Genomic DNA, 26,457 nt, shown 5'->3' with positions numbered 1-26,457 from the left:
CATGTCTGTGGATTAAAGTATGGTACAAGACCCAAAAGTCATAAAACAATAGCTAAATGAACTAAAGCATGACCTATGGAGGACAAGTGCCAACTTTTAAGGAGAAAGGAATAGTAATTTGACTCTCACAAAAATCAATAACCAAGTTAAGATTAAAAGATTAAAAAATGAAACGACAGAAGATAAGAAGTCAGGGCCATGAGAAAACCATTTACATTTGAGCTCCAGGTAAAATATAAAGAATGAGGGAGAAAACTATAGGTACTGATCAGAAAAGGTAATACAATAATCCTTGATTTAGTGTCTTCAATCTAAGCTGACTAGCTAAGACTACAAAGATCTGGCCACCATTGGCAGGAACAATTGGTCTATAATAAGTGATAACAACAACATAAACAAGATTTTACCTACATCCTGAGCTTTACAATCAAAAGGAACAGAAACATTTGAGACCTCCTGAAGAACAACACATTTTTTGTTGCTATTGGGACAAGCCAAAGTGTCCTTCCCCTGTGGCCCCCTATGTGCAATGATTGTGAGCTCATAAGGAACTGCTCAAACTCAAGGAACCATTACCCAAACAAGTTTTATAGTAACTGCACCACAGAAAGGGTGATTTATTTCTGGATATACTACCCACAATCCTCATATTAGGTCCCCCACAACTGTAATAGTGAAAAGGTTATGCTTATTGTGATATGATGACCCATTACCCATAAACCCTCATATTCTTTCATCTAGGCTAATGGAGAAACTTAAAAAAAAAAACTTTCTTCACTCCAAGTTATTTTTAAGAATTACAAATGCAGTTACCTTAATGGGAACTTTAAGTAGAATGATAAAAGAACACGATTAATCGACCCCCCTTTTAATCAGTCACTATTTCCCATTCCCTCCCTCCCCACATTGATACAAGAGTTTTCCTGGAGCCCCATCCTACTCAGTACTAGACCTAAATCCTTACAAAAATATAGAATTATCAGTTTTCCATTTCTTTTACCACCAACTCAGACATGAGCTCAATTTGTTTCACCAATCTAGTTTACATGAACGAAAACCATTTCCGTAAGGTGACCTTAGAAGATGTCTCTAATGCTGTTACTTGAATAAGGCAGATCTAATGAAACTCCTAGCGAAAGCTCTGTAGCATGGTATAGGAATTACATACCTTATTATCCAAATATTTTATTTAACATTCATTTATTAAATAGAAGGCAGCTTTATTTCCAGCTATTTGTTGATTTTTGTGAATGGCTTGTGTTACATTTAACTTTTCTATTTTGTACTTTTTTGATTTTTTTATATTAAATTTGGATTGGTAAATGTATAGTAGCTGGAGACTCTTGACAGTGGCCGGATAATTTCTAGCAAGACTTAGCATCCACATTGAAGTTACAAGGGAGAGAACCACTGGTGAATTTTAAAACTTCCATGACGAATGATATTCTGAACCACGTCTTCCATATTCCTGCATGTTTTATTAGTAAGCTTATTTAAGGGAATTTATGCTGAACATTTGTTTGTATAACACTGAACATCAGCACTCATCTGACATTAAACTTTATGGTGAAACTCTAATTCTCAGTGTCATTATTTTAAGATTTATAATTTTTATTTTTGGTAATTTTTTGATTGTATTCCGACATGGACAGATTTTATACAACCAGATCATTGAAATTTTTGTGGGCTTATTTAACTGAAGCCAGCCAGGATTTTTTGTATTGGTTCTGCCTTTTATTTTGGATTTTGGAGTTTGTTTGTGTTTTTCGGCTTTTCCCGGTTAGGGGTCGCCACAGCAGAGCTCTGGTCCACTAATGATTGGTAGTGGATTTTTACATACCGGGTTACTAGCCCTGATGCACAACCTTCAACGAAGGCACGCCCCATTCACTTATGCCTCCACACAGAAGACGCTCTAGCTGAGAATCAAACGGGACAACGTCTTGCTATGAGGTGACAACGCTACCGCAGCACCACCACCGCAGTGTTATTTTGGATTTTGGAGTATGCAACCCAATTTATAGGGTCTATATTAGATCACCGAACGCTTAAAAAAGCGAACGGTGATTAATCGAACCTATGTAAGTGAAAACATACAATTTTGAACTGTCAGAACAGCGATTATTTTTCCTAGGGAAAAAAATCGCTCTTCCAAGAAAAAAAAAATTAAAAAAAAGTACTTTAAACATTACATTAAGTGGGGGACTTCACCCCCCACACCTCCCTACTTAAATATATCAACTTCGAGACCTCACTACAGTGCCAGAAATGGCAAAGTAATGAAGCGGCCAAGCAAATTCTTTCACAGGGAAAGAATTTGCTTAAAAGCTGCTTCGATATTTTGCCATTTCAGGCTTTTGAGTTCGACCAAGATGCATTCGAAAGAATGCACCTTTGGTCTTCTAATATGGAAACAATTTATAGGGAAGCTGAAGTTTTTCTGCTGGACTTTGGCCCCAGGAAATCTAGGGCCCTAACAGGTATTCATTATGCTCATTCTGTTTATAGTGTACTTCATGACTCTTTTAACTGAAGCCAGCCAGGATTTTTTGTATTGGTCCCATACAATCAATGACTGATTTATCCTGATTCTGGCTTTTATTTTGGATTTTGGAGTACACAACCCAGTTTATAGCATGGCTGAAGTTTTTCTGCTGGACCTTGGCTCCAGGACATCAAGGGCCATAACAGGCATTCATCATGCTCATTCTGTTTATAGTGTACTTCATGAACCTTTGGGAAGAAGTATGGAGCTTAACTCTATACTACTTTTAAACAATGACTTCAGGGCAAAACATACACATTTTACCCCAGGGATTGACTCTACATTTGTGCAAGTCAGTAAAAAAGGAAACTTGTAGAATAGTTATACCTCTGAAAAATACTTCCAGTGGACATGCGATCAGTCATTTATTGAGCTGCAAAGTGATGGATTTGCACATTTTATCTTCTCTAGCGGTCATAGTTGCAATCCTGTCAAGAAACTGTTAGACTGCATAAATTATATTATGCCGAGCTGGTAGGATTAATAAGATAATTTCAAAGACTCTTCAGGAATTCTAACAAATCCTAATAGGTAAAAATATATATGAAGACCTATAGGTTAATAACAGATAAAGTCTTACCACAAGAATGCAGGCTAGTAAGGAAAGGAAGAGGAGAAATCAAATGCCATCATGGAAGTATCAAATCGAGGAAACTATAAAGCAAATAATACAAGAAGTGTCACTGTCAAAAGAGTGTAGAAGAGGGAACAGATCAACAAAAATACTCAGAAAGATAGACATGATAAAAGCAATGTACGGTATCAGAACAGATCAGGATATATTGTGCACTATCGCAAATAGCAAACTAAAAATATTAGCACAGGCAGAAAAACTTAGAAGATAAGTAGATACATATAAAGGAAATGTACTGCGGTGGTGGTGGTGCTACGGTAGTGTTGTCGCCTCATAGCAAGACGTTGTCCCGTTCGAGTCTCAGCTAGAGCGTCTTCTGTGTGGAGGCATACGTGAATGGGGCGTGCCTTCGTTGAAGGTTGTGCCTCAGGGCTGGTAACCCGGTGCATAAAAATCCACTACCATTCATTAGCAGACCGGAGTTCCGCTGTGGCGACCCCTAACCGGGAAAAGCCGAAAGACACAAACAAACTAAATAAGCAATTTATTGATGACCCAAAAAGGTTTTATAGAGAACTGGCAAACAAGGCAAAAGGAACTGAAACTCCAGCATATAAAGAAGAAATAGATATAGTTTGGGAAATATCTAAGAAGATCCTGTGGAACATAACAAAGATACCAAATGGATAGAAAAAGTAAAAGAAAGAATAAGAAGTTCAAATGTACAGCATATAAAATGAGCTGAAGTAATGGCCAGAATGATTGAAACAAAGTTAAGAAAAGCTCTTAAGTGGAAAACTTCAAGCTCAGATGTAGTACCTAACATCTGGTTAAAAGTATTAACATCTATGCATGAAGATGTAGCCATGAGTAAAAACTATTTATATGTGCATCCTGAACAGAGACCAGCTTGGTTAACAGCAGGAAAAACAATGCTCCTACTTAAGAGTGAACCTGAAAGCTATCCTAAAAACTATAGACCAGTAATGTGCCTTCCAATGACATATAAACTATACATTGGAATTGATGCTGGCATAGTTTATAGTCATTTAGAAGAAAACTCAATCATGACAATAGGACAAAAGGGTAATAAAAGAAAGTCATATGGAACAAAGGATCATTTCTTGTTAAATAAAGTTATAATGGAGAACTGTAAAAGGGGAACAATCTAAGTATGGCATGGACTGACTACAAAAAAGCATTTGATAGTATCTCACAGTCATGGCTAACAGAGTGCTTAAAAATGTATAAGATACACCCCACACTGATCAATTACATTACAGTGACCATGAAACACTGGCAGACTACTTTGCAGATTAGCCATGATAAAGGACAAATTATTATTCCAGGGATAACAATTCAAAGGGGGGCTATTCCAGGGTGACTCTCTGTCACTGCTGCTCTTTTGTCTTGCCCTTAACCCATTAAACTGTCTACTTAACAGATTTCATCATGGCTACAATTTGGCTCCCAGAAAACAACAAAGTGTAAGTACCTCATATCTTCTTTTTATAGATAATTTAAAACTGTATAGTTCATCAGATGAGGAACTGAAAGCACAACTGTAAGTAGTCAGAACTTTTTCAGATGATATAAGAATGTCATTTGGTCTTGATAAATGTGCAAAAGCAACCTTTAAAGCAGGAAAGATACAGCACCAAGAAAACATCAGTTTGGGACAAGAATGTGATATAAAAGAACTTGAGCAAGAGGGAGTGTATAAATATTTGTGAATTGATGAAGGATCAACAATAAAACATGAACACATATCAATAAAACTTAGAAAGGAATATTTTAGAAGACTTAATGCTGAAAACAGTGCTGACATCTAGGAACAAAGTCCAAGGTATAAACCAATTTGCTCTTCCTGTCCTCACTTACAGTTTTGGAGTGACTCACTGGCCACAAAAGGCATTGAGTAGATTGGAGAGGAAAACAAGAAGGATGCTTTATGCTCATCAAATGATTTATAAAAATCAGTGCATACCAAGATTATATATTCCCTGTTCCGAAGGAGGTATGGGCCTCCTTGAAATTGATTACATGTATAGATCTGCAGTCGGGTGGGACAGCATACATATCTTCTGACCTCACAAGACCCAAATGTACTAAAAGTTTTGAAACATGAGGAGAATAAGTCTAAGATGACTTTCTTGCTTAGTTTAGCAGAGGCATATCAGCATCAAGCAGGAATGGAAATCAAACCAGAAGTAAATAAAAATCAGGCAGCAAATGAATGTTCCCAAAAAAAAAAAAAAAAAAAAAAAAAAACAACCAACAGAATATAAGGTGAAGGATCAGATGAAAAGGCAAGAATTGTGGAAAATGCATAAGTATAGTTGCAAGTATAGAAAACTCTTGGAACAACCTCATGTTGATCGGGATCAAACACAGGGATGGTTAAGGAGAGGTGAATTTAAACCAAAAAACGAAAGGTTAATATTGCCAGCCTAAGATAGTGGACTATGTGCATGTTGGTTTACAAAGTCCATGGAACATATGGGAGAAACAGACAAATGTAGGTTTTGTTAAACAGAACTGGAAACAGTTACACATCTCGTTGTTGGTTGTAATGGTAAAAGGAATGCATACTGAAAGTCATAATAATGTGGCAAGACTGTTGCATTGGGGGTTGTGCAAACATTATGGTATTGAAGTGGCTGAAAAACACTGGAAACATGAGTCAAAAAATATTATATAAAATAATTAAGTTTATATTACAGGGGATCAGCCACTACCAACAGTTCAAAAAACAGATACAAGAAAACCAGATATAGTAGTCCTTGAAAAGAAGACAAAAGTAGCATTGATTATTGAAATTGCTACACCCAGTGACTAGAGCGTCTGATGTACAGAGAGACACAAAGTCATAAAATACCAGGATTTGCAGGCAGAAATGAGGGCAATGTGAAAGAAGGATATGTAGGAGCAACAGTTCTTATAAAAAAATAATTTACAGTCGTACTTATATATATTACCGATACATGTAACGTTGTACGAATTCCATAAGGAGTCATTACTGGGCCACACTGTGGGTGTGGGGAAAAGCACTTCTGGCTAACATCAAAACTGAAACAAGACTAACTTCATAAACTTTAATCATACTTTGACTTAGGAATGGAGATGTCCTGCCAGAACATTACTTTGGTATGTAAATGTTTGCTGAAAGATAATAAATGAATTTGATATATATCACTTTCTATGGATGTTTTCCACTCCCTGTAAAAAAGCCTAATTAATATAGATTGAGGGTCATAATGCTATACAGTACAGACTCAGATTACCTTGGTCAATGGTGTTCTTACATCTGAATGTTATGAATGGACTGTTAAGCTATATTCCTGGTAAGCACTACATGTGATGGCAGTGAGATGCTGCTAACACATTACTCACAGCAGAATTGGCATAAGCTTATTGTTCTGGAGATGTACCCATGGGTGTAGCTTGGAATAATCATTGTGCTCCTTTGGTTACAATTGTGTTATCAGTTCCTTATTATTTTGCCACAATTACTGCAGTCCTAAATAATAAGCTAAGTACAGATCTTCTATGGTTAAACAGGCTTTGTTTGCAGTTTTATTTTAAGTTCAGTTTATGTAGAGCTTAACTAGTTAACTTGGTAGGAGAGTTAGATGAGATGTATGTATTTTAAAACATGGAAGAATGTTGGAGGAGTGCAACATCAGGTGAGAATGCTGTATTTGGTGAATGAGGACTGAATTAAAAGTTCTGTTAAAAAGTTTAACACCAGAAAAGAGTAAGAATAATACATGTCATGCAACATAAAACTGATGTTTTTTGACAGCAGCTAAAGACCGCATAGCTAGATAGTCTGTCTTCTCCCTAGCTGCAGTATACATACATACATACATACATACATACATACATACATACAAATATTTCAAGCACGGGCATTAATGCCCTTCTAGCTTGCCAATACACCAAAACACTTGCTCCCATAATAAGTGTCCAGGCTGTTCTTAAAAATATTTAAACTAGTACTTGCTTTAATTTAATTTGGTAGCCTGTTCCAAGCATCAGCTACTCTGTCAGAGAACCAATTAGTACACTTCTCATTCCTATGGAATCTTCTACATAGGTTATCTGATGGTTCTCTAGTACTTTTTGATAACCCCAAACATTCCCAGAGGTAGATGTCCCATTATGGGACATACTTAGCCAGTGGCTTGTTTCTTCCCGCTTCTCCTAAAAAACCTGCCTTATATGTTTATATCATGTCGTCTATGATTATTTTATTGCTTTTGAGCCAACTATCTTTTCTGGAACATTGTTTTCTGTGAAAAATACTTCTATATATTTCCTTTGAGCCATCCGCCTGATGTCTTATAGGTTCATAGGTTCATAGGTAGGTACTAGGCTATCTGCCCGAGGGCATTTATAAGCCTAGCCAGAGTGCGTTGGCTTTCGCCACCCCATTGATTAATTAACTGATCCTCTGTCAAGCAGAGCCAATGAAGTGATCCCAGGGGTGTATTTTCTGTTACTCATCCACTCGTCAAGGTTTCTCTTGAAGAGTGTTAGTGAGGGGCTCTGCCTGATGTAATTTGGAATTTTGTTCCAAAGCATGGGGAGTCTCTGTGACAGGAATATATCCCTCCAGCATGTTCTATTTATTGTTGTGGCGAGGTTTAGCTCATTAGAGCGCGTGGCTCATAGTGACTTGGATTTCTTTAGGTGGAGCATGTCCATCAATTCTGAGTTGGACATGGCTTTGTAAGTCAGGCAGAGATCACCTCTGAGTAAGCGATATGCCACTGAGTACAGCCGGAGTTTTTTCAGTCGGGCTGCATAGGACATATGTTTGAGACCAGTAATCCTCTTGGTGAGGTACTTTTGTGGTCTTTCCAGCTGTTGGAAGTGTCTTGTGAGGTACAACCCAAATGGGGCATTGTACTCTATGATGGGTCTAATGAGTGACGAGTCGAGGGGCACTATAACCTCTTTATTTCTAGATGTGAACCCTTTAGTAATTAGATGGGCCACATAGAAGGATTTCCTAACTACTCTGGCAATATGATTGTCAAAGGAGAGATTACTATCTACCTGGGTCCCCAGATCTCTTATTACCTCTTCTGTATTAAGGGGGCTGCCACCTATGTGGTAATTCGTGAGTGTTTTGTTTTTCCCAAATGGGATGACTATGCATTTTTTGGCATTTAGCTTGAGGCCATGACTTTGAAACCAGGTGTCCATCTCACTAAGGCCCTTTTGGAGGATGTCCGTGTCAGCCGGAGAGTCAATTATGGCTCCCAGTTTGCAGTCATCGGCGAACTTGGTTAGCCATAATCCTCCTGTGTTTGCCTGTACCTCTGAGAAGTATATGCCGAACAGCAGTAACTGGAAGTAGTCTTCCAGTTGAATCCCATAGTAATACATGGCTTTATTAACAAACCTTCAATCAGATTAGGATTATTCAATCAGAATTAGTTGAATTCCAGTTCTGTTGAACAGAAGGTAATGTTATTAGCTAGACATTGGAACTTTGGGGTAGAGAAGTTTCCCATTGTTTTCAAGGCTGTGCTTGAAGTTTGCATATTTTGAGATGCAGGGGTATTATTTACAATATCATTCTTAGTAGTTACTTGTTTTCTTTATTTGGTAGTAGTGGATTTATGTTGGCTTCATGAATAAATATCGTGGGAAGAAATAGCCAGGGAATTGTTATGGCTAGGCTCGTATAGGCCCTAGGGCCGATAGCCTAGTACCACCCTATGAATTACTACTAACCCCGTCTTTTTATTTCCTTTTCTGAAAGGTGACTTCCATTTGGATTCTGTGGATTCTATTTAAGCATTTAAAAATGTTATCATCTGCCTCACCTGCCTTTTGCTTCAAGACTGTACATACTATGTTTTTTTCAGTCTCTTTCTTTATATGCCTTTTGTACATACCTTGCTCATATTTTTTAGCCTTTGCTGAACTGCTTTGACTTAGTCTGCATGCTTCTGTTGATGAATTTTCTAGAACCATGCATAAAACAATATAGGGATTTTACACACTGACTATACACAGCGATGGCAGCATCTTATTTTCTACTAGAGATGCTGCTTCTCATGCCTTGTGCCTTGGGTAGCATGTTCAATACCTTTAACAGGTAATTCAAACTCAACCGGACCAATACAACAACATCTTTACAAACAACTCAATAAGGCACAATTTTAGTAAACAGAAACCAGAACATGATCAGGCTGGTTTAAACAGGGCCTCTCAATTTGAAATGCATCATCAGTGAACTTGTACTCTATAATATCGACACTGCCTAGTGGATTACAAATGTAGCATACACTGCAATAGGCATCTTGCTGTTCCCTCAGGCTTCCATGCCGATATCTCACTTTGCTTGTTTAATTTCAAGTAATCTAATAATAACTAACCACCCAGGTCATGTTCTTCATTTGTTGTTGCAGCTGCATCCAGTCTGTGTACACAGGGATTGTACTGCCAGGATAAATGCATTTGTTTGCATTTTATATTGGATTTTATCTGGTGTGCTTTGGTTTCTTCAGACTTGCCAGATTTTTTTTTAAACTCTCGTATACCTTCATGTGCATTAACTCTGTTGCATAACTTTGTGTTATGAGCCATAAGGCAAACTCTTTCTTCAGGACCTTCTGCAATACTGCATTCAGAAGTAAAGAAAATAACCATTCCCAATACTGAATATTTTTTTAATGGATTGATTACTATATAGATATTTATGATGATGACTTGTATTCTACAAACAGGCCAATATTTTATCAAAATACCACTCTAGGAGAAACTCCTGTTTTGTTTTTTTCTAATGTATTTACTGGCCTATTATAAAAAAAGTGTTATGTCATGTGTCCTGCTAATACCTAAGTAGACAATGTTCACAACCCTTTTCTGTTCTACTAGGTTACCTGGCCTAAGAGTTCTACTAAATTTGTCAGCACAGGCTGTCCTATAACCGTAGCTTAACTGGTAGGATGACAGTTATCAGCCTCTGTCCTGATCATGCTCTTGTGAGTGAAAATGACATTGTCTATCTTGTAGGCTTCAAGACGTTTGTTCCCTTCCAAAAAGTGTTACAAAGTATTTATATTACCAGTTCTTCCCTCAATTCTTTAAGAATTTCAGGATGAATTCCCATTATGTCTCATGATCTTACACATCATTATTTCAGATTTTTTTTCCCAAATGTCTTTCTAAAAGAACTGGATCAAACAACTTATTTAACTGTCCTCTTTTTCCAGGAATCATTGAATCTCTTGTCCTTTTCTTGAAGGATTATCTGGCTTACATTTCCACCATCCATTCCTGCTGACCCCCTCTGATTTATTCAGTATTTATTTCACTGCCTTTCTTTTCTCTGTTAAGTCTTTGAAAGGATTTTTCTGCCGTTTTGATTGAATTGGCTGTCCTTTTCTTAGTATGGGCTTGATTTTATGACTGCCTTTCCCACTCCTGGATGGGATTTAGGAAATTTACCCTGGGGATCACGTCAGTCCCCCTGCTAGACAGGGGTCCAGGAAAGTAAATATTGTGGGAAGAAATAGCCCGGGAATTGTTATGGCTAGGCTTGTATAGGCTCTAGGGCCATTAGCCTAGTACCAACCTATGAACCTATGAACCTATGCTGTTTTGAGTAGTACTGGTTTCTGTCTAATACAAAACATTGACATTTTTACACTAGCAGTAAATGTAGCATGAATATTACCAAATAGCATTGCATCATATAAAACTATGGGGTTAGTACTGAATGCAACATTAAAAAGTACAGACTATGGTCTTAGGACACAGAATTTTCCTCTTTCAGCTGTTACATACTCTATCAGTTAATAAACAAAGTATGCTTAACAGTCTCACAACTGACTATTGTAATATGTTTTTCATGGCAGTATTCCACAAAAGCATACACACACACACACACACACACACACACACACACACACGCACACACACACACACACACACACACACACACACACACACACACACACACGTGTGTGTGTGTGTGTGTGTGTGTGTGTGTGTGTGTGTAAATGATGGCCTGATGTTTATGACTCTAAAAGACAAAGAATTTAATAATATAATGTTTGTCTGAAGAAAAAATAAGCGAATGAGTAAATTCAAATTAGCTGCAAGACAGGTGACAACATGGACTGCCAAAGCCTGACCATATAAAACACTCTTATGGGGCTGTATGAGGTTGTAGTTATGTAACAAATGGGATATTTAATGGCAGGACAGTGATTGTTGAATTGAGATGTTTTTATACTTGTTATTTGTGTCTTTATTATTTGTTAACCAGATAAGTGGGCTGGTCTGGTGTTCATTTTCAGCTATTACTCTGTCACAAGGCAGATACAGCTATATACAGTTGTGTTTACAATCCACATGAGTGAAACACAATTGGCAAAGACCTATAAAGGGCTATATATACTTTAAAAGGATTTTATATAGGCAGTTCTTTAGAATCAAATTGAGTTTAAATAAAATGTAAAAGATCTACAACTGTATCCCTCTAAGACATCTACATCTCAGTATGGGCACACTCGCTGACATCTGAAGCAAGTGAAGAAAAGACTAAGGTAGACGAGCGAAGGTATGAAAACATTACCTGTTACCTGTAAGGAAAGTACACACTCACAGCATATGGCAACATAAAGGAGATGTAGAAAGGCAGTGAGGGCAGTAGGAGTGCCAGGCATGTACTCATAGGAACATTATTATTATAAATAATAGTAAGAGAGAAGGCTGGGTCAGTGTAGACTCAGATCTAGGGATAGAGGGACAAATAGCATGGGATTTATGCCTTCTGATTGTTTTCAACAAGCACATTCTGCATTTAAGATTTTGAATAAAAAGAACAGGAAAGTTGCATCAATTTCAGGTCATTTTCATGCTGTTTTCAGGCAGATAATGGCCAATATTCCATTACATAATCAGAGAGAGATGGGTAAAGGGTATCTGGTTTTACAGGATAGTCTCAGTACACAACAGGTATCTTCCTGATGACAGAAACAAGATAGTCAGTGACAGCGACTAGAATGTCCTTTTTTCTCTCCTTTGAACATAAATCTAATCAGCTGAGGTATAGCTAGTCTGAGGTGAAAGGGGCAGGTTCTCTGGACACGAGGTGTTAGGGGGTGCAATTGGGAGATAACCATTGATTGGCAGTCGTGCATTATCAGCATTTCTGAATACTGGCAGTGAAATGTATGGCCATACTGTTTTGTGGTCTCCACTGAAATGTGTGTGGTTTAAGGTGTAGCAAGCTTCTTGCTACAGTTTTAAGTAGAAAGATTTTTTTTTTTTTTAGTTTTGCTATTCAATAGTTGAGGGGCACAAAAATAGACCTGGCTTGGTCCTGTACTCCAGAGGTGAGGAGCACCAGAATGACAAGTTATTATTTTTTTTCTTTTTGCTCCACAGCTCAGAGTTGAGGGGCAGTAGATCAAGGAATTTGACCAGGCTCTAGATGAGAGAGCTATAGTTTTGTTAATCCTAGTGCAGAGGCTGATGGCATTACACAATTTTACACGCAGTGTGTTTATGTGAATCAGGGAAATGTGAGTGGGTGGTACAGACATGTACCAGGTGTGATAGATTAAGTGCAGCATTCTTCATTATGCTTGGTTTGAGGAGCCAGCTGTTTGCAGTGTAGATTTTTAAGTGTCTTTTTTGATGGATAAACAGAAATTGCACACTGAATGTTTGGTGCATTTCATTCACGTATGCCTTTCACCTCCAAAAAGGACAACAGCAAGGAGGAATTCTTATACACTAAAGATCAACCGTTAGCTAATCAAAATGGTAAAGGGTTTTTTTTACTAATAACCCCAGCCATCATCCTCTCTGGTGAACAGTGAATGTGCTCTTAAAACTAAAGTGACAAGCATGTGCTACTGTTTATAAAACAAATGTTGATAACTGCCTGATTTCTTTGCTGCTGTCTTTGTGTTGTGGCTGTGAAGCAGAGCACCTCTGTGACAAAAGAAACCTGGATGAGTGGATGGAGCACCTTAAATTCTTACCGAGGATAGTGCCCACAACTCTCCTGGACAAGGGGAGTCATCACTAAATACAGTCCTGGGTATTGACTAGAGTATCTATGGTATTACATTGGGATGAAACAGCTAGGCTTGAAATGACCTCCGGGTCGATAGCCTAGTAACCTTCTATGATCGTATGAACGAAGCTGCACAAATGAGAAGATATGTCCGGTAGCGAACATTTGGTCCATCATATTGGTTTAGATAGCTGTTGGCCAGGTAGGTTAAAAGTAGGCTTGGCTAGTTACAGATATGAATATTCCCCTGTTGGCATGTGATGTGAGCCATGTGGCCTGTGTTCTTGGGCTGGCAGTAGCACACCCAGCCACCAATAATGTTTAGTTGGGCATCTTAACTGAATCTGTGGCACTGAATCTAAATCTCTGTGGACAGGAACACAATCTGTAGTAATACTTGCATTACCTAATTTTTGATAATTAGTTCAGTTTTTATATTTCTGTGATTTAATTACTTTTTTTTGGTCAGTTTATACAAAACATACTGAAACTGCAGATGCATAACTACAGTAGTTACACACAGACACCTTTACAGCATGAGATGGGGAAGGTCTATAGAGTGACCAAACCCTTAGATACAATTTTGTTTTGAGTAGAAACATGCAAATGTTCTTTCAGATGATATAAAGCAAACATTGTGATCTTAAAATACAAAACTGTTTCTTATCTTTGAAATGGTACTGGCTGTTGAATATTGAATAATATTGTCCTCAAAACGGTAATACTGTATGGTTCGTACTGTTTATTTTATTCTGATATTATTGTTTCATATTTATTTAATAATGCACTGGAATGATTTCTGATGGCACAATGTTTTGTTTATGCTGTGCTTTGCTAGCAAACTGAAACCTCTGAGCTCAGGTCATGGTTGAAATGTGTCAACAGACCAGTCCACTTTCCCAGTTACCAAATAGTAAATAAATAATAAATAAAGTGGAAGTCAAGGACTCAATAGATGAAGTGCAGTAGCATATGACAGAGATTGTTTTACATGAGTGGCTGTGGTCTGTACCTACATGGTAAAAAGAGAGAGAATTGTGTTTTATTCTGTTTCTTTTGCATCTCCCTCCCACCAATCTGGACACCTCTGTTGCCTAAAAGTTCACTAACTCATACACTAGTATATTTCTTTCTATGATCGGTGTCCTTTTCTCCATTTTTAATTTACCTCTGCAGATCTCCTCCCCTTGCCATACAACATGCACTTGGATAACATTGGTTAAATTAGATGCACTACCTGTGGAGGGCCCCTTAAACTATTGGCTTGTATATGGTTGACAAAATATGATTCTTTAATATCAAACAACAAAATGGACTATACTCCATGGGGTAAATGCCTCGTTGATAAAATTCAGTTTTAAGATAAAATAGTTTTAAGAGACACCAAACAATTTCTCATTGATTTATATGAGAATACGAATTTAGAGAGAACTCCAGGAGAAACCATCTTTGTCACATTAGACGTCCAATCACTATTTACTATCATACCAAATGAGTTGGGCATAAAATATATACATGAATATCTGGTTATGAATAGTGACTATAGTTTGATACAAACAGATCTTGTATGTCATTTCCTCGAGATTATACTCGAGAATAATATCTTCAATTATGACGGGGACATGCATGTCCAGTGTGATGGCGTGGCTTTGTCACCTTCTCTATTACTTGGTACAATAACCTCTATTTAATACCAGTAATAAATCTGTACATCCGGATACAGGTCAAGAATTCATATTTACTTCAGCAGCTACTTGCTTGACATCTCATGTGGTCTACTTAGCAGATTGCCAATGTTGCCACTCATTCTATGTTGGTAAAACCAACAGAGTTTTTAAAGATCATATAAGGGAACATCTTTATAATATTCATACTAAAAGTGAACATAATGCTCTGTCCAAACATGTTATTCAAGAAGGGGAGACACACAAATTTAAATTCGGAGTTATAGAGGTTATTGTACCAAGTAATAGAGAAGGTGACATCAGAAATTTTAGAGAAAATAATGAGGCACGATGGTTAATAGCCTTTAGAGCAGACAAAGGAAAATAACTCAATGAAAGAGCCTCTATTAAACCTTACCTAAAGAATAGGAAGATGAAAAAGTGAAGTCAGAAACTCAAATTATTTGATTTCTGACTTCTATGGTTGAATTATGGCTATATTATAAATCAGTGCAGGTTATATGTGTTATAACTGTGCTGCATAACCCTTACATATTTTGAACTATATTCTTGAATTGTGTTCTTGAATTGTGTTTTGAGCAAGCTGTTGCTGTGCATTTATTATTTTATTTCTGTATAAATTAGTGCATGGTATATGCATTATATTTATGCTGTATAACTTTTATACATTTTATATTGAGCAAGTTGTTGCTGTGCTTTTATTATTTTACTTCTGCATTTCTACCTTTGCTTTTATGTTTGCATTTTTGTATAAATATTTAAATTAGACACATGACAATGTAAGAAGTGTTCTGTTCGCTAATGACACATTTTGAAATATTCGAAGGTAATATATAAGGAAAGGAAAGGTGTGTTTGTTCTTGAAGGTCTGAGGAAGCTATCTAACGAAAGTGCTTACCATTTTTATGTCACTCAAATAAATGAACTGTGAGTTGTGAATTTTACACAGACTGGACTTGTTGTTACTTTGATAAATCCTTCTGTTTGAAGAATATATGCTGTTCGCATTTTTCAGCCAAAGGCCTGGTTGCCTCGTTGTAATCCTGAGTCTTGGTTTGATTTTCCTGCATGATTCTTTAATATACCATCTTATGGAATGACATTATGAGTCACCTCCATAGAGCATAGTGGGTCTGAGCCATATTACACTATTTTCTCTGCTGGGTATTGTACAGTTCAATGCTATAGTTTACTGGGCTGGTCCTCCTTTCTGTACAGGGAGAAAGCCAAGCAATGTAGCATTGAAACAGGGTTACCTTCTTCGTGGAAGCCTTTTAGCCTAGTGCTGCCCCTAACGTTTGGAATCTGGCCCAGCTGCTGTCTTATGACATACTATCTGAAATTACTTAGGTATTTAAGTTAAGATTACAAAAGTACCAAAAGCTAAAAAACTGTTAGGCTATATTCACTGATGTGACACAGGACAGGGTCTTTACAGACCAAGTTATTTTTCTGTTTTTGTAGTTGCGTGTATGACTGACAAGTGGTTTGCGGAGTTAACTGGCTGTACTCATAAACAGAAGAGGTATCATTAAGGTAGCTTAGCATTTCTATTCCTTTTCTCTTACAGGCAATCATTAAAAGCCAAGATAACCTCAGAGTACTTAAAAGTTTTAGTTCATAATCTGACTTATATGGCTTCAGGAGTCAAGTATTTACATTATCTACCAGATTTAATTATATCTTGTGGACATAAAGGTGCCTGAGTTTTTCAGTGATATGGAGATGACTCTCTTTCTTTTCACATTTTTATGAAGTAAACTATTTTTTGAAGGCATTGTCATGACTGTTTCTAAATGTAGATCCCATGTTAGCCAGTCACCTAAATGCAAAGTAAACTGTAATGTTCTTTTTGGGTATCCAAGACAGGTTACATTGACAGGTTAAAGTATATGTTTTACTTGCACTCTTAGAATTTTCTCTCTAAATGAAGAAGCAGATATTAGGCTGACTTCACTGAAGACTAATTTTTTACATTATAGTAATACACTGGCATATAGTCCATGGTGTACATAATCTCAAAATAAATATTTTACTCTAAAATTAGTTATAGGGTTCTTAACTTTGCATTAGAATATGGGGGTTTCCATGGAAGCACTTCTAGTGAAACCTAAGAAGGGCCATTATGAAATAATATGTTATAGGTAACATGCAGTGTTCCTGAAAACTGAATCTGCCAGCACTTTTCAGTAGATATACTGTATAAAACACACCTTAATTAAATAATGAAATGAAAATCAGCAAACCTGTATCTTTATAGCATCTAGTGGCATAATCTGTTGTGTTGCACTTTTGGGTTTGTATATTAAATGTGGCCATCTTATTGCCATTAGCTAGTGCCTGAGTACGTTATGTTATGTTTAGGGTATTACGATGAAAATAACTATCCAGGCTGGACATCTTTCTGTGTCTGTGCTGACCCAAATTCAGGTATGGGCTCAGGGAGCTGGTTGGGTGAGCCGGAGGTGGGGGTGGGCAGAATAAGATGAAGTGCCTGATGTTCAGCTGTTGTCTTAGAGGGAGGCTACAAGGGTAAACAGCTGCTTTTGTGACCTCAGGCAGAGACCAGGAACCTCAAAGGCAGCCTAATGGATATGTGGGTAATAGCGAGGTTGTGATATCATTAGATATGCCAGCCCCACTGATAGGGAATTTGACCAGACACCATACGCATAATGGCTGTGAATGCCAAGACCTGCAATGCCCCATAGGAGCCTATATTCCCTGGGCTCAGTAAAGGATTACTGTGAGTTCAACTTCCCCAGGACACAGGAGGCTGGGGCAGCCTGGTAAGGGGCCATTGGGGAATCCAGGATCAGGTAGCTGCAGCAAGCAATGGAAAAGCCGGTAGGCTAAGCAGGGCTTAAGGCTAAGGAGGGTCTGGAAAAGCAAACAGACAAAAAAACATAACTTTCTACCTCAGCTTTAAAAATATTTCTGCATAATATCTGTCCACTGTTTTGCTAGCACATGAAATACTCTCATGGTTTTCATTAAGCTCAGTGACAGAGATAATGCAATCACTTAATTATTGTGCCAAGGCATGGGGGTCAGTAATTCACTGATTAATTTAAAAGGTAAACAAAAATGCACAGTCTTATGCATATATAATATGTTCAGAAATTCTATATATAGTCCAAGATTTACTTGAAGTTTTAAAATTAAAACTATGCTGTGTATGCTGTACAATATGGTGATTTCAGTAAGCAGTATTGTGTCAGTACAGACAAAAGGCAAAAAAAGGGTCAGCAGTTTTGCTTTTTTGTTGTTATTCTTTTTATCAAGATTTGAACTTAAGAAATAAACGATCAGTTATGAATATAAAAATCACCCCATGAAAAGCTGAAAAATAAGAAAGGAAGAATAATATGCAAGTCAAACATCAAAAGTCCACTTGTAATTCACAAATGGCTTACACCATGCAACTTTCAAAAATACAGAAATGTTATACTATTTTTAGTTTTACAAAGTTTTTTTTTTGTTGTTGACATAGTTGCTAACACACAATTTTAAAGTTATGCTTTAAGCAGACTTATCTAGACTGGTATAATAGAATGTCTGGATTTAGGTCAACTTTAGTTCCTCCGAAAGTCCATAGGGCATGAACTGTTTTATTACCACCAGTTATAAGCATAGGGCCAGCACTACCAACAATGGGTAAACAAAGCAAATTGAAAGCCCCATTGCTAACAGGAAGGAGAAACCACTGGGTTAATTGTGTGTAACTTTAAGGGATATATATATATATATATATATATATATATATATATATATATATATATGAATCTCACAAACTGTTTTGACTTATACAGTGTGATTATGTTATAAAATCTGATTAACTTTAACATTAAAGTTTTTGCCATTCTTCCACATTCATTTTAGTGATATCCTAATCCATCTATTTCTGTGTACCTGCACTGTATGATTTCATTAGTCTATTTAAACATGTTTTCAGTACAGAAATATTTTCCTCTCTACATGTACAAATATTTGGTTCATAAAAATACTACTCATAAACATTTTCCCTGCCATGTAGAGCTAATTTCCTTGTAACCCATATATGTCCATCCTTTCCCCTATCCCTGTCTCACCTAACACCTCTATCTCTGTACATTTACCTCATTTTCCACTGCATACTGATGATCTTTATAAAACATGCTAACATAAAAAAGCTACAGTCTCCTCTACAAACTCTAATCTACTTACTTTAGTCCTGAACACTAAATGATACATCTTAACATATTTCTAAAATAAAGATATATCTTTCTAATAACTGTATATACCCAATTTCAGTACAGTGTATGTTAGACATTTCAACTGCAGATCCTAAACTGTCATACAATTTTAATGTACATGCATATCTCATTCAAAGTGAAAACTGCCACAATGTTTTAATATATGTATGTAAAGTGAATATCTTCTGTTATTTTGTAATTTTAAAAAACTATATGGCTTTATTTTTCCTTGTCCAATGAAAAACTCCTATTATGTTACTTCATGTATAAAATGTTGCACTGTTATCTTAACTTTTATGTATAATAGCCATGGAGCTTTTATTCCCAGGCCACCCCTGAAAATGGGATCAATCCCAGTTGGACTTTCCTGATAAACAAAGATAAATAAATACATTATTTAGTATATCAGAATCTGTCTTATGTCCATGAATTATCTGGAAAATAATACTGTAGCATTTTCCATTTTTAAGAACAGGTAAACATATTGTTGTCATAAGCATATATGCCAAAATTAAATTTTGTGGTCAAGGAAATGTAACCATTGGACACACAGTCAGTATTTACATAATCCAGCTATTAATGTTAGAATATATGACAAAAGAGAATTTTGTGATTTCAATTCAGATTCCAAAACATATACATTATTACACTCTTTTTTCACAATCTTAGCAAATAAAGGCTCACCATACTGAATATCCACTAAATTTAAAACTACATTGGCACAAACGTACCACTCAGGTGAAGGTACTACCAAGCTACCTTGATACCAAATCCAGAGTTTACAAGTAGAAGCAATTCCAGGACATCTTTCATGCCAGATCAGATTCTGGAAGCACCTTTGACTAGCGTTGATGCAACTTATCGGGGGGAAGTGAATACATTCATGTTATAAAAGTTGAATTAAGGTAAATGGAAATTTTTTCATAAATTGACAATTCTATGTAATGAATAAAATCATTTTGCAGAAATGTTTTTTTTTTTTACTTTATTCAAATAAGCAAAATAATGTTCCTTAACCATTATATTGTATGGAGTTTTGCAAAGCAAACGTAGAAACTTAAATTCTGAAACTTCAGGAATTTGGCCATTCACATTTTGATTAATAACCCTGCCTGTACCAGATTTTTGTGACTTAGAGCAAGCAATTGTATAACTCATGGTCTGAGTACTTCTGGAAAAATATCTTATAAAACTGGTGCATAACTGGCAGAGTCTGCTGATAAACCCAATAAATCAGCTGCCTAATCTATCAGTAAGCACTTAAAGCCTGTATTTAAAATGTGACATGCTTTGCAGCTGTTAACTCAGGCAGTGGAGCCATTGCTAGATAAATAATGTGGCAGTCAAAAGGCAATCTTGCCTAACTCCATTCATGAGATGAAAATGTAAATTAAATATGTTGTTGGCTTTTATAGAATCATATATGAGTTTATACAGATTCCCAATAGCATATCTCAACTGGTCTACAGTTTTATAATATGATAGCAATTTCTACATGAACTTACAGAAAACCTCTTCAGCATCTTAAGACAGTTAATTTATTTAAAGTAGAATTCTTTTTTAGAAAAAAAAAAAAAACAAATAGCTTGCAAAAGCATATCAGCATATGATAACGGTTGTGCTAAATACAATCCAAATTGTAATGAATATAGTAACTTTGTATTATTAGCATCTGAAATGATCTTATAGTCTAAATGTAAAAGTGATATTGTCCTAAAGTAATCAACAGACTGTCCTGTTTAATCCTCTTTCTTTATTAGAATTTTATAAATTTAATAAACAAAATTAATAAAGACATTGATTTATGAATATTCAGAATAATAAAATGGTACCATTTCTTTTACTACATGTCAAATATATCTAAAAACTCTTTCTAAAATTTTGCACAAAGTTGATTGGGACTTGGTGTTGTGTCACTTTTAGTTGCTTAATTTATTTGTATATTAGTACATTGTATCTTAATCTGACAAATGATAATTTTAAAGTAACTAAGTCTAAGTGTAAACAAACATCAAATTGTCATCCACCAAAATACTGTTTATTCCATTATCCTGTAGAAAATAATGCTGAATCCTAAGTTTGATTGAGTATGGAGAAAACATGGAATTTTCATGCATTTGTAATTTTTGGCTAGAGCACTCATTTACCACAGTCTGTATTTCTTCTCATATATATTGCTTATAATACTGTCAGCCTACTTTATTGATAATTTTCTCCCTAGAATATATTTTAATTTTGCATATATATATATATATATATATATATATATATATATATATATATATATGTGTACAGGAAAGTTATAATGAAATCATGATAGTTACTAGGAATCATACTTAAAAATTGTGGGTATAATTCCTGGATTTCATCGGTTGAAAATAGAATTAAATTTTTTTGAGAAACATGCATCATCTTCCCTTGTCATCTCTTGTCATCCCAATTTGACTTCTGAATATACAGTGATTCACAGTACTTTGTTACATAATGCAGTATCTAAGGCCAGCATTGTGACACAGGAGGATAAAGACCTGATCATGGCCAAGGAGACCCAATTTCCTTTAGTAACAGTCATGTGGGTGTTAGGCACTGGCAGGAAATGATGTATCAGCCTGTTTTGCCGGGTGGGTATGCATTTGAATACACCACCTGGATGATCCCTGTCAGAGGCTGGGGAGATGCAGATGAACATTGTGGGGGCAGTGGCTGAGGTACTGCAGGTGCAGGGCAATATTCCAGCATATTACCACCGTATGTCCATTCCCTACAAATTGATGAGTGTGTATGGGAAGATATAGAACATAAAGCAAAAATACTTCATATTGGCAATAGGGCACTGCCTCAGGTGTCTCAATCTCTTCACCAGCCATGAGTGTGAGTCAGAGTAACTCCAGGGGGAGGTAAAACAACCTGGTAGACCCAATGGGTGAGGAGAAGTCCAGCTGTGAGGAGCCAAATACAAATTAAAAACAAACATAATGAAATATCTGAGTCTGTTCAACAATATTTCCTTTCTGATCAATAATGCCAGACAAGTAATTTGAAATGTAGCCTTATAGCACCCTGTATCTCTAAATATTTACCAGTATTTGCATGGAATAAAAAAATGTTAAGACATTAGTTTGAACTTCCCATAAGTTGCTTCAAGCTGCCTCCTTTCCATTATGCGCTAATGAGTCTCTTATTTCTGATAGTTAAGAGGTAAAGCTTAAATAATTCTATTAATAACATTATGTGTTCATTTTGGTGTACACTTGGCAGTTTTACATGCATTAAATGGATTGAAATGTTGGCACTTGAAATACAGAGTGCCAACAAGACAGGAAAAAGGATTGAAAATGCAGCTGAAGAGTGAATCTCGATCATTGCTCCTCTTTGCACTTAGTTTTTTCAGGGGAGGCAAGCCCTCCTGCAGCCACCGAACTTACATATACTATATACTAACTCTGAGATCACCATACCTCAGACAAAAGGAAATATTCTGAGAAATAGCAATCCTGGACTTAATGTATGTTAGTCCATGTTTTTGACCATTCAGTCTCCATGTTTCAGGAGCTGCTGTAGTGAGTCCCAACATTTCAAATGGTTACTGCATTAAAGTTATAGGTGTCTAATGCTGTAAAGCTAGTTGCCTTTACTGCATCCAGTTTGATCCAAAAAGATGCTGGCTGATATTTGTTTACATGCCAACACTTCATTAAAATGGATTTAAGCAAAACAGTAAATGTTATATCTGATAATCAATGAGCAAAAATATCTTGTCTGAAAATTAGGTTTAGATAAAGGAAGATTATATTTTAGCAATTAATGGTAAGAGAACAGAAAATAACACATGTCCACAAAACAGCCTGACAAGCCTTTTGCAACAAGAAGTAAGTATATTCAAATAGGTAAACAAGCCACATCTGAAATATGTGAAAAATTATTTAACACATAGAGACTGACTACATTACAACTGGACTAAATACAACTTATGCATGCATTGTTTTACTACATCACTATACTATATAATATCAGCTCTCTTTAATGCCTGTTCTCTGCAAGGTGCTGGAAAGAACTGCATTGCAATCAACTGATAATATTATGGAGGTAGTGCCTAATTCATTTAAACCATGGTCAATATCTTCATAAAGTGACCTAACAGTTACCTTTAGCCTAATAATTTCAAATAACCAAAGTATTACATGACCTTTAATACTTGTATAGTATGATATATTTCAAACACCAGGATTTTCTTTACAATTTATTACTTCTGGTTTATGCTGAGTTAAGTTATTTGCAAAAATATACTTGATTCATGGATTACATTGTCTCAGCATACACATTTGAACATCTATATCCTGAATTTCTTAGAAAGAAAATATAGACTGTTTCATTATTTGTACTCTGAATTAGCCTCATTTTATTTATACAATACACACACTCCATAAAGCTGTTTTATTTTGTCATTTTTCAAGTATTCAAGTTATACCAAAAACATGGCGCAAAGATTGCATTATTATTTAAAAAAATCAAAACTACTGCTGTGTCTGGGAAAAAAAAACAAGGACATAATAACACAATACCATCTTAAGTCTATTTCCCCACGGCAAAAATGACAAATTGCTAAAAGTAAACAAAAAAGATAAAATATATTTGTGAAAAAAGACAAAATATATTTAACATTTTTAAACAGACTGGAAATCAAGGCCCATATGTCAGGAGAAATATTTCCTGAAGTTGACCTCAGTAAAGATTTTTAATGCAATACATTTGCTTTTTTGCTTGTTTGTTGGCTGAATCAAAACTATGTACATGTTGTTCCAAACTATCTTCAAGCATGAAGGAGCCAGCAATGAATCCTTTATACACTTTTACCTTGTATTTTCCTATTGACTCTAAAAGATTCACTTTCAGAATGAATATAGGAAAGACAGTGACAGCAACTATGAAAAAAACTATCCACATTTATTGTTTTCTTTTTAAACACCTGAAAGAAATATGCATCTTTGAAGCAATGCCTTGGTTTCTTCTTTGACTTTGATGACATCATTCAGTGATGTAAGTTTGTTTTGCCTCTGTAGTGAAACAATCCATATGTGCAGCAAGTATGTTAATTGTAGCATGTTCCAAGCCAAGACTTGAGTCATGAATGCCTGTGAGGCTTTTTTATTTTGCTATTCAGTAAACTCAGAAATCTGCTAATTTGTTTTCATACAGCTTATTTTGATCATGTGCATCTTTAATTTTATCCAGTAATATTTTTCTGGTTTTGTAAAACTTGAGAAAGATTATATTAACTCTTTCTGTTGCATAATTACATTTATTTCTAAGTCATTTATCCTTGCATCAAACCACAGTTTTACTAGTAGAATATTCTGCCTGATCCAGTTAGGAGGCAAGAAGTTGTAGACTTTCAATTTTGTTTTGGGTGAGAACTGCCAGTTTTTTTTTTGGTACCATCAGAGGCTCAATAGTGAAGTCTTCGGTGTAGCTGTGGACTGTTTCAGTTTGACCTATTACTAAATTAGTATTAGAAAAAATAACAGTACCGGGGTGTTAAAACATTGGTGCTGTAACAGTATGCTCATCCAACCTGTCTGCACTAATATCTCGTTACAAAGTATCCTCACTAAAGAACCTTTCAAACGATGTGCAACCATTGATGATCTCCTGTTGAAGTTCTGAGAGTGTAACGTACAGCACCTGACTGTCCACATTTTCTGCATCAGAAGAATTATTCAGGCAACTCAGCAGCTTTCTGATAAAGGGAGAGCAGCAGCTTCATTGCTGATGTATTTTGATGCTTACGTTTCTTGCACAGTGATTGTTCTAAGTCCAGTTCTCTAGATTATAGCAAGCCTGACTCTAACTGCAAACAACAACAGTTCCCTCCTTGGTAGCAGACATAAAATAAGTTTCACTGAACATTAAAAAGACGTCACAACAACTTTTTTTTTAAGTAAGAGACAATGTTTTCAATTTACTTTGAAGACTTCATCTGGGGATGTGTCACTACCATCTTAGTTTCCCCCTTTACTATACAACATGATATTTAGCACAGAGGCGACATGATCTCTAGCCAAGCCCTCTAAGTACCAGTAGTTTTATTATACTTTCATATCTCAGTTGTTTCCAAAACATTTGCAAGCCATAGATAATTACATGTACAGCTGAATCTGTTTCCTTCAAGGTTCCTTATTCAGTCTTTTACATTGCCTATTGTATTTACAAATTAAATTTGATGCTGTTTTCTTTCCATTTGCTTGTTGTTTTGTAGTCTTGCATAGATTTGTGTTCCTGATCCAAATTAAGATAAACACTAAGAGAATTCCATATTGAGTAAATATATATATATTATTTAATCTTCAAATAGTCCAGTGAAGTTAAATGCTTTGCATGGGGTAGAACTATATAGCAATAAGACACTATTTTTACAACAGATTATTAAAAAATCAAGTGATAGTTTCCAGAATATATTTATTGCAATATGCCCAGTAAATGACTGGAATATTATCAGGTTCCATACCCCTACCCTATTTATTATGGCTCAAAGACGCCCACACAAGGGTCAGATTGAAAACTGGGTGCATACAATTGTCCTCTATTAAACTTCTGACATCAGAAACATCATCACACAGTGGAGCATCTTCTGTCAAGAAGCAATTTCACCAGTAATTCTCCAGCGCTCAGCACTTCACCTCAAACGGAAGCTGGTCTGAAAGATTTAACTTTGTTACCAATATATCTAACATAAGAATAACATTTCTTAGAACAAGGGTTACTAATTAAATTATCTTCAAATTCACTTTCTGTTTACCTCAAAGAGGCATTTAACCTTCTGGAGACTAAGTTTTATGCCCGGTTTAAATAATTTCTCTTGAACCTCTTCAAGAGCCCAAATTTCTTCCTATTTTTTCTCAGAAGTTTAGTACGAACAGTATTCCACCATGGAGTGTAGTCCTTGGTAAACCGTTAGTTATTGTTTTTTTACATCTAGACAAAAGAACTTCACAAATGTCCTGCCATTTATTCACAATATTATTTACCTCAGAATTCAAGTCCATATAATTTATTTGATTAATAAAATTCAGATTGAACAGCTTAGACTCTTTTTTTTTTAAAAACAAGAAACATCTTTATTAAATTATCATGTATGACACAGGCCATGTTACATTTATAGAAATGAGAATAAATTATAGCAACAATCTCAGTGGCATACATTATACATTCCAAACCATGTGACACAACTGTAGCTGCAAACATTATACATTACTTTTAACATATTCAGTCAGTATTAGTCAGCCATTACACAGCTTATTCATATCCTGCCTTCTTTTAAACCTCATTCCTCCTCTGCGTGTATTCATTCCACGGTTCCCATTTTT

Source organism: Protopterus annectens, chromosome 16.part0, assembly GCF_019279795.1.
Source record: "Protopterus annectens isolate FY-2018-M chromosome 16.part0, PAN1.0, whole genome shotgun sequence".
NCBI classification, from domain to species: domain Eukaryota; kingdom Metazoa; phylum Chordata; order Ceratodontiformes; family Protopteridae; genus Protopterus; species Protopterus annectens.
This window is presented reverse-complemented; position numbering follows the sequence as displayed.